The sequence below is a fragment of the Arachis stenosperma genome, chromosome 3, assembly GCF_014773155.1.
Source record: "Arachis stenosperma cultivar V10309 chromosome 3, arast.V10309.gnm1.PFL2, whole genome shotgun sequence".
Taxonomy (NCBI): Eukaryota; Viridiplantae; Streptophyta; class Magnoliopsida; order Fabales; family Fabaceae; genus Arachis; species Arachis stenosperma.
The window spans coordinates 11,092,693-11,100,794 of NC_080379.1; the positions used below are offsets into that span (position 1 = coordinate 11,092,693).

Consider the following 8,102-nt stretch of genomic DNA (forward strand, 5'->3'; position numbering starts at 1 on the left):
TTCCTTTGAGGCGTCCCATTATTCACGGAATTCCTCTCTAAAGTGTACATGAACTGGTTATTTGCAACCATGTCAATAAGTTCTTAAGCTTCTGCAGGCATTTTCTTTAGGTGAATGGATCCACCTGCAGAATGGTCCAGTGACATCTTAGAGAACTCAGATAGACCATAATAGAATATATCTATCATGGTCCATTCTGAAAACATATCAGAAGGACATCTTTTGGTCTTCTGCTTGTATCTTTCCCAAGCTTCATAGAGGGATTCACCATCTTTTTGTTTGAAGGTCTGAACATCCACTCTAAGTTTGCTCAGCTTTTAAGGAGGAAAGAACTTAGCCAAGAAAGCCGTGACCAGCTTATCCCAGGAGTCCAGGCTATCTTTAGGTTGAGAGTCCAACCATGCTCTAGCTCTGTCTCTTACAGTAAAAGGGAAAAGCATGAGCCTGTAGACTTCAAGATCTACTCCATTAGTCTTAACAGTCTTACAGATCTGCAAGAACTCAGTCAAGAACTGATAGGGATCTTCTGATGGAAGTCCATGAAACTTGCAGTTCTGTTGCATTAGAGCAACTAATTGAGGTTTCAGCTCAAAATTGTTTGCTCAAATGGCAGGAATTGAGATGCTTCTTCCATCAAACTTGGACGTAGGTGCAGTATAATCACCAAGCATCCTTCTTGTATTATTGTTGTTGGGTTCGGCTGCCATCTCTTTTTCTTGTTCAAAAATTTCAGCAAGGTTGTCTTTGGATTGTTGTAATTTAGCTTCTCTTAGTTTCCTCTTCAGAGTCCTTTCAGGTTCTGGATCAGCTTCAACAAGAATGCCTTTTTCCTTGTTCCTGCTCATATGAAGGAGAAGAGAACAGAAAAAGAAGAGGAATCCTATATGTCACAGTAAAGAGGTTCCTTATTGTTAGTAGAAGAAGAAAGGGAATAAGAGTGAAGAAGAATGAATAATCTAAACACAAGGGTGAGGATAGGGACAGTGATTTGAGATGAAGAGAGGTGAAGAGAGGTGTTAGTAAATGAATAAATGAATAGAATAAGATGAGGGAGAGAAGTTTTCGAAAATAATTTTTGAAAAGGAGTTAATGATTTTCGAAAATTAAGATAAGAAATAAAATTAAAATTAAAAGTTGAAACAATTAATTAATGTAAGAAAAATTTTGAAAAAGGAAAAGATATTTTCGAAAATTAGAGAGGGAGAAGTAGTTAAGTTGTTTTGAAAAAGATAAGAAACAAACAAAGAGTTAGGTAGTTAATTGAAAAAGATTTGAAAATCAATTTTGAAAAGATAAGAAGATAAGAAGTTGGAAAAGATATTTTAAATTCAAAATTTTTAAAAAGATAAAAATTTGAAAAAGGTATGATATGAAAGATATGATAAAAAGATATGATTAAAAAGATTTAATTTTTAAAATTAAAATTGATTACTTGACTAACAAGAAACTAAAAGATATGATTCTAGAATTTAAAGATTGAATATTTCTTAACAAGAAAGTAACAAACTTCAAATTTTTGAATCAATCACATCACTTGTTGGTTAAGTTTCGAAAATTTTGAAATAAAATTAAGAAAAAGATTTTGAAAAATTAAAATAAAAAAATTCAAAAATAAATAAAAAAATGAAAAAAGAATTGATTTTTGAAAAAGATTTTGAAAAGATAAGATTTTTAAAATTGAAAATTTGACTTGACTTACAAGAAACAACTAATTTTAAAAATTTTTGACTAAGTCAACTCAAATTTTTGAAATTTTGAGAGAAAAAAGGAAAAGATATTTTTTATTTTTGAATTTTTAATTATGAGAGAGAAAAACAAAAAAAATGACTCACAACATGAAAATTATGAATCAAAACACATGATGCATGCAAGAACACTATGAATGTCAAGATGAACACCAAGAACACTTTGAAGATCATGATGAACATCAAGAACTTATTTTTGAAAAATTTTTGATGCAAAGAAAACATACAAGATACCAAACTTAGAAATCTTTAATGCTTAGACAATATGAATGCATAAATGCATATGAAAAACAACAAAGAACACAAAACAAGAAAACATCAAGATCAAACAAGTAGACTTACCAAGAACCACTTGAAGATCATGAAGAACACTATGAATGCATGAATTTTTTCGAAAAATGCAAGAACACTATGAATATGCAATTGACACCAAACTTAAAACATGATACAAGACTCAAACAAGAAACACAAAAATATTTTTGATTTTTATAATTTTATTATTTTTTGGATTTTATTTTATATTTTTCGAAAAACATATAGGAAAAGAAAAATAAGAAATTCAAAATTTTTAAGAAGAATTCCAGGAATCTTTCAATATTAGCCTAAAGCTCCAATCCAAGGGTTGGACATGGCTTAATAGCCAGCCAGCTTTAGGATGGAATTACATGCATTGAGGTGATTAGTTGAAGTCTCATTCCAAAAGGATTTGGATATGGCTTTACAGCCATCTAGGATTCAACATGCTTCATGAAACTCTAGAATCCATTCTTAAAAAATCTGAAATTTTTCGAAAATTGGTGATAAAATTTTTTGAAAGACTTTTTGAAAAATTTTTGAAAATAAAACAAAAAAAGAAAATTACCTAATCAGAGCAACAAGATGAACCGTCAATTGTCCAAACTCGAACAATCCCCGGCAACGGCGCCAAAAACTTGGTGGACGAAATTGTGATTCATACTTAAATTGTTGTTCGAAATTGATTCCCAGGTAATGGCCCCAAAAACTTGGTGCTCAATACCATGGTCTAAACAAAATTTCACAACTTCGCTCAACTAACCAGCAAGTGTACAGGGTCGTCTAAGTAATAAACCTTACGTGAGTAAGGGTCGATCCCACAGAGATTGTTGGTATGAAGCAAGCTATGGTCATCTTGTAAATCTCAGTCAGGCGGATAATAAAGGGTTATGGAGTTTTCGAATATTAATAATAAATAAACAAAAAATAAAGATAGAAACACTTATGTAGATCATCGATGGGAATTTCAGATAGGCGTATGAAGATGCTGTGCTCCTTCTGAATCTCTGCTTTCCTACTGCCTTCATCCAATCCTTCTTACTCCTTTCCATGGCAAGCTGTATGTAGGGCATCACCGTTGTCAATGGCTACATCCCATCCTCTCAGTGAAAATGGTCCAAATGCTCTGTCACAGCACGGCTAATCATCTGTCGGTTCTCGATCATGTCGGAATAGAATCCCTTGATTCTTTTGCGTTTGTCATCACGCCCAACAATCGCGAGTTTGAAGATCGTCACAGTCATTCAATCTCTGAATCCTACTCGGAATACCACAGACAAGGTTTAGACTTTCCGGATTCTCATGAATGCCGCCATCAATCTAGCTTATACCACGAAGATTCTGATTAAGGAATCCAAGAGATATGCGCCCGGTCTAAGGTAGAACGGAAGTGGTTGTCAGTCACACATTCATAGGTGAGAATGATGATGAGTGCCACGGATCATCACATTCATCATATTGAAGTGCAACGAATATCTTAGAACAGTAATAAACTGAATTGAATAGAAAATAGTAGTAATTGCATTAAAACTTGAGGTACAGCAGAGCTCCACACCCTTAATCTATGGTGTGTAGAAACTCCACCGTTGAAAATACATAAGTGATAAAGGTCCAGGTGTAAGACCCAAAACCTTTGAAAAGCCTTTTTATGATCAAGTCTCAAATCATATAGTTATTTATAGCCTTAATTTCAGAAATTATCTTATTAAAGATAATTAAGGCAAGTTTTGATTTATTGAATTTGAGATGAGTTATGATTATTATCCAATTTTATAATTATTGGATTATTTTCTATATTTGAATTATAAAGTTGTTAGTTGTGAAATAATAAGGATTTTATATGATTTGGATTAGATAAATAATATTTTTAATATTACTACTGTTATTTTGAAAAATGAAGAAATTAAGTATATTATTTCTAATTATTTGGTTGGGGCATTTTATTGAAAATAATTTGTAAAAATGAGAAGCAAATAGTATTTTCCATATACAATTAGTGTTGGATTTAATTTGGGTTTCAATTATTATATTATCCCTGATTTTAAGTGAAATTACTAAAATGTCCCTAACCCTAATTTTTGAAAATAAAACCCTAACCCTAAAACCCTACCCGGTTAACCGTTGCATCCCCTCATGCCCCAGCAGCCAAACACACACATTTTTCCAATTGAATGAAAGAAAGAAAGAAGGGGTTAGGAGGAAACGGGAAGAAGCAGAGAGGGGAGAGGGATAGAGAGCGGCGGTGTGAGAGGAAGAGGGGGACGAGGCAGCACCGGTGGACCTTGCTGCCGCCGTCGTGTTGTGCCGTCGCGTTCTGCACCGTTGTACAACGAAGAAAGAGAGAAAGAGATCGGGCAGGAATCAGGGGACCGAAGGCGGAGGGAGTGTGGCAGGGGAAGCCATCGCCGCCAGTCACCGTCGCAAGGCTCTGCTGCATTCCCACCGCGCTTGGGGTGTTGTCGAAACCACTCCTGTCATCGCTGCCATTGCCAACCGGTCCTTGGAGCCTGAGCTGCGCCTCTGTCACCGAACCAGAGGAGCTCATCCTTGCTGAGTCGCCGCCACCTTGCCTCTGCCGACGAGCACGAAGAGAGAGGGAGAAGGGAGTTTGCACAGCAGAGAGAGAGGCAGAGCGCGACAGGGGAGACCATCACCGCCTGGGTCGCTGTCGCCGGGTCTCCTTGCCGTCGCCAGTCCTGCTTGTTCTGTTGCCGGGAAACTCGTCGCTGTTAGGGTCTCACTGCCGTCGTTCCTGTTATGGTTGGTGTTGCGCCGGGGAGCCACCATCGCGGGTTGAGGCTAGTCCTTTGCTGCCGTTTCATCGTTGCAGCGGCTGAGTTGCAGCCCTTGGATCTGACCGGAGAGGAAGGTGGTGACGATGGTGGATGTTGGTGCTGGGTTAGCGCCGCCACTGCTGCTGGCCGTTCCGAGCTGCTTTGCCGTCTCTGCCGCCGGAGAATGCAACTTAGTCGCCGAAAAACTCTGCCGGTAAGGATTTTAATTGAGGTTTCTGCCGTTTTAGATTTCGAGAAGGTTTTAATGCTGCGCGGTTTTTATAGTTGATCCACCGAAGCTTCTGGCCGCCGCCGGAGCTGTTGCCGGGCCGGTTCAAAATCGCAGTTGCCTCATTGTGTTGTTTCGGTAAGAAATTATGTTTCGAGTAATCTCGCGTTAGTATTCTGTTGTATTTGGTTAACGAATATGAGTCTTGGTAACGTGGGATCGAGTCCTGATTATTTATATGTTGCGATTAGTGTTGCTTTGGTTATTGCAAAAGTGACTAGGAGCCGAGGTTTTGGTTGCCGTCAGTATGGGCTGAGGTGGAAAGGATTCTGTGACGCGTTTGGGTTATGGGATTGCGTTTTGAGGTAGGGGCGCTTTCCAAAAACTATGTTTTATGTATTGGAATTATTACATATGGATACTGATGTGAGATATTGTGTATTTGGTGATTGTAATTGCCTTATGTATTATTTGATTGACTTGAATGATTATGGATGTTGGTTTGGTTGAATTGTTGTGCGGCTTTATGAAATGTAATGTTTTAAAGTTGATTCTTTAAAGATTTGAAATCTGAGTTTAAACCGTTGAGGATTGGTTTGAATTGAGTCAATTATTTCAATGATGTGAAAAGTCGCATGCACTTTTGAATTCAGCCTGGATTACTTTAATTGACTTGGTTTTGTACAAATGATTTGTTATTGAGCCATTTCTTTAAAGCTTTGGAAATGAGTTAAAACGGTTAATATTGAGTTGATTTTGAAATGGTTTCCCTAAGATATGCCACTGAGGCAACTGTTGGATTTGGCTTGCTTTGAATTGATTTCTGGTTTTGAGCTGTTGAAAAGGAATGAGAAACGGTTTAGTTGGGACCCGGACCGGGTGGCAAAAGTCCAAGTTTTAGGGGAGGTGCTGCCGAAATTTCTACAAAAATCCTAGTCTTGTTTGAAAAGTTATTTAAAAAGGATTGGATTTGAGAAATTGTATTATTTGATTTGTTAAGAGAATATTTATGTTTTCAAGCTTAATTTATTTAATGGACTTTATGCGTTGAGTTCGGCTTATTTAAAAATGAACTATTTGTACCGTTTGAATCACTGACAGAAATAATGATGCTCAAATGTTGATTTCAATACAAAGAGGGGTTTTTAGTGATTTTAAAGGAACCTAGACTTTTGATTGAGTAATCAAGTTTGAGGCATTTTTGAAAGAGTTAGAAAAATGGGTTCCAAAAAGAGAAATCTGAAAGCGGTTTGATTCAAATGAATCGGTTCCGTTTCAAATAAGTTGATTTTTGGACCGGGTTGGAACTTGTGATTTTGTATGGTTCGGTTTCAGAATAAATTCAGTTTTATTTACTTGAACCGAGAATCTATGATTTTAAGAGTTTCAATGAATTTTAAAGAATTGATGTAAGATGACCTTCCCTAAAGACTTGGGACTCTGCCGAGGAACTTTTGTTATAAAATCCCATTGTCGTATGGGTGATTTTGAATACTTTGAAATTAATCTTTAACCTTCCATGGTTTTGGAACTTTTGGAAAGAGAATGCCGAGAGTGGCTTTGTTTTAAAAGGGGAACTCACTTTGAGTAAATTTGGCTTATGAGCCTGAGATGATTTGAGAAACGAGATTTCTAAAGCGAAGGCGGAAAAGAGTTGAAACTTGATTTCAAAGTGAAATGAATAGAGAAAATGATTTATGGCTTAAATGTCGATTTCATGAATTTGATGATTTTGAATGTGGAAGTGTTGTTTTGTTGTGAGCCAGAATGGCTGTGTATGATTATGAATATTGGCTGGTTCTTGATTGAACCGTAAGCCGAAATGGCTTAAATGATATGAATATTGGCTGGTTCTGGATTGAACCGTGAGCCGGATGGCTGAGATGGATGTTGATCCATGATTGAGAATGAAAGCATTTATGCCGAGACATTGATAAGTTGTGATGTTGCACTTCCACTATCGGAGATAAGAATTTCCCTGGGAGAAAGCAGTGGCTAGCCACCACGTGCTCCAGGTGGAGATTCGAAGCTCTTTTGACCCTATGTCGTCAGGGTGGCCGGGCACTGTGAAATTCCCGGATGAGCTCACCCCCATAAATATTCACCAGTAAGGGTGATGGATATGGATCCTGATTATGATCAAGTTTATATTGAGTATAACTTGAGTTGGGGAGACACGACAGAGGGACAGTCCAATGGTTAGCTACCAGGACTTGTCGGGTTGGCTCTATAACCGACAGATGATATCATCAGCCACTAGGGACAGGCATGCATCATATGCATCTATGTATCATTGTTTGGGTATGCATATTGTACTTGGTTTGCCTATGTGATTAACTGCTAATTGTTCTACTTGCAATAACTGTTTGTTTGTGTTTGCATCTTCCTACTTGTGTTTGCATCTGGAACTCTGTTGGATTGTGGTGGATTGGTTGTGCTTGGATTGTTTGGGCCTAGGACCGTGGTCGAATGAGATGGACCGATGGTTGATTTCGGTTTTGTATTTCTGGTTTGGAAAAGTATGAAAGGTTATTTTGGTTCAGTATAGATAAACCTTTTTGAAAGGCTTTTGATGTTTTGAAAATTGAACGGTTCCTCTTTCAAAAAAAAAAAAAGATTTCCGACTTTACTTTTATTGTAAACCATTGTTTTTGAAAAGAGGCATAAGACGGTTATTAATCACTGGTACGGTTTATCTTCATGTATCCTATTACAGTAATTCCCAAAAACCCTCTACTGAGAACCCTTTCGAGGATGATGTTCTCACCCCCTACATTTTTTCCCTTTCAGGATTTGGGCGCAGAAGTTACGAAGAGTTTATTTATTTGTTATTGAGATGCTCTGTATTGCTTTAGATTATTATTTTTGTATGAGGGATAGGAATTGTATGCCTTTATCTTGATATATTCTGTAAGAGGGATAGGAATTGTATTGGTTAATGTTTGTAATATTATATATATATGTGTGTGTGTATGTGTGTGTGTGTGTGTGTATATATATATGGATGTACTCTTTATGAGTTTTTGTAAGTTGTATGATATCTATGGATGTACGTTATCG

General features: G+C 37.0%; 1 non-coding gene across 1 annotated transcript; it reads left to right on the plus strand.

Annotated features, from left to right (window-relative positions):
• The first annotated feature begins 200 nt into the window (after window positions 1–200).
• LOC130971355 (small nucleolar RNA R71) lies at window positions 201–308 on the plus strand. The gene has a single exon (XR_009082578.1). It is a non-coding gene; the product is annotated as a small nucleolar RNA R71 (small nucleolar RNA).
• Window positions 309–8,102: the final 7,794 nt, after the last annotated feature.